Below are 2,633 nucleotides of genomic sequence, written 5' to 3' on the forward strand. Positions count from 1 at the left end.
ATTATTCATATTCTGAATGAAATAAAAACTCACATCAAAGTTTATGATTTAGAGAAATCATCTTAAAAAGCTTTCTTTTTATAATGTATACATACATATTTATTTTCACAATTTTTTTTATATTTTTTTACTTTAAATATATCTTCATTTTTGTATTTTTTTTTGTTTTTGAATTAAGGATATTTTTTTAAGACTGTATATTTATACAATAATTTAATTTCCGAATAATTAATAATTAATAGTCTGAAAATAATTTCAACATATTATAATTTTGTTTTTGTTTTTAATTCTTTTACATTTTTTAGTTAATTTATTTTAAATTAATTTTTACTTAATTTTATTATATTTTTACATACATTTTTATTATATTTTTTTAATTTTTGTTTTTTAATATTTTCATATTCAATTTGACGAATAAGAAACTCACCATAAAATGTATTATTAAAAAAATCATTTTAATTTCATCAATTTAAAACCTGCAGTTTTGTTATTATCATATCCGAAACCTGTCTGTAATAATTTAAATTTCTTTAATTTAACTTAATTGTATGTATTTAATTATGCATGCAAGTCAATAAACATTTGTAAATTTATACAAACAGCTTGTACTTCCAAGAACATATTTAGCAGCAAATATACAAAATATATACGTTCAACTAAATAATATAATATTAATAGGCATACGAAGCTTTTTCTGGATTGAGCTCAAGTTCCAAACGAAATAGAACTAACATTAATACATATATAGTTATAAAGAGTTACAAACGTTCAATGGCAAGAAAATAATAACCCACATACATATATATTATATATGTATAAAAATATCTAAAATTGTTGTTTCGAAAGTGTTTTGCAAGTTCCCAACCATTAAAAAACAACGGAAATATACATATTAACATATAAATGTATGGAAAAATTATAGATAAACTGTCGGCTATATACGTATATACCAACATTCACACATACATATATTCACACACTAAACATATAAACGTAATTTGTATATACATAACAAACATTTGTATTTGTAAGTATACTTACGCTCTGCAAATAATCTGAATGTTAACTGTTGCATATACATACGTAGATTATAGACATACATACATATAACATAACTAAAAAATACAATCACAATTAAATATATGATAATATTTAAAATTAGAAAGGGATTAATTAAAAGTGTTAAAATGCATGCAATAATTACTAATAACAATAATATGTATACTTACTAATAACTAAGCAGCGGCCGGACCAAATTCAATGTAGATGAATATCTCTTAAAAACTAGCAACTTACCACCAAAATCGTCACTGGCATTAAAATTTATTAAATGTGTTTGCATAAAAACGATATACATATGTATATACTTGAATGAAAAAATAAAATTTATGCAAAAGCACATTTATTTCGACTCCACTATTCTTTGAGTTTATACATAAATCCTTAATAATAATTTGATTTTTGAAGACTCATAATAAATTGTGTATATTTATTGCGATTAATTATTGTTTACTTTTTTATTTACGTATAAGTATATTTGTTTGATTTATATTTGGTTTGATAAAGTCATTTGCGATTTCATTTTTCTTACTGATTAGATTACCTAGATTTTTTTTCAAACCCTCTCTCAAGTTTCAGTTTTTGCCTTAAAAAAAGGATACAATATAAACAAGCTCTTTATTTTAGGTTTAAAGCTTGGCTTATTCATATTTCTTTCACCAAGTGTGCATATAACGTGGATTTTATGAGTTTTTTTTTCAATGAACAAGTAAGCCTACAACTTTAAAAATTAATATTCTAACACAAAACTATCCGCGCTATAAAAAAGTTTGGATGACTTTTACCATAAAACATTCCTTTAAAAGTTATATCCAGTCAAAGTTATCATCAAATGTACTGAGCATTCACACAAGTGATTTATACACCCTGTGTTGCTCATAAGTCATGGTGTACTGTATGGATGCTCGTACAGCGCATTTGATGCATAACTTTGACTGGGTATAACTTTTAACGGAATGCTTTTACAATTGCAAGGACCTTTTTTGTAGACTGGAAAATTTTTTATTAAAAAATATTTTTTTCAAAATTATAGAAATGCTTGCTTAATGGAAAATAACAAAACCATGTTATATGCTACATGGGAAAAGTAAAACGCTTTAGGCACGGGAAGAGTTTATTTACTGTGTATATATTTTTGGAGCAAAACCTAAAGCTCAACTTCAGAGTAACGGTTACACTAATATACCAACCTATTTAAATCGAATTTCACCCCTAAAAACGATTATATCAGCCGCTTCATTAATTGACATCAAATAATATAATATTTAGGCGAAGGCATTCATATGCATGCATATGCATATTATATGAATGTACTACATGCATGAATGAAGTGTATTGCTTTAATAATTACTACAAAACCAAAGAATACTAGAATTTGTTAAATTTATATAATGCTACATGTATTTATATACACATACATATATATAAATATTTAAACTATAAACTATAGCCCAATAATTGAAGATCTCAACTTTTAACCAACATGCATACATATATACATACTACATGCAAATGTATGTGCATATGTGCATATATGCGCAGCAGCGTTAGTAATACTAGAACAAGAAATTACC

The sequence above is a fragment of the Bactrocera latifrons genome, unplaced genomic scaffold (assembly GCF_001853355.1).
Source record: "Bactrocera latifrons isolate USDA-ARS-PBARC rearing strain unplaced genomic scaffold, ASM185335v1 scaffold_59, whole genome shotgun sequence".
NCBI lineage: Eukaryota > Metazoa > Arthropoda > Insecta > Diptera > Tephritidae > Bactrocera > Bactrocera latifrons.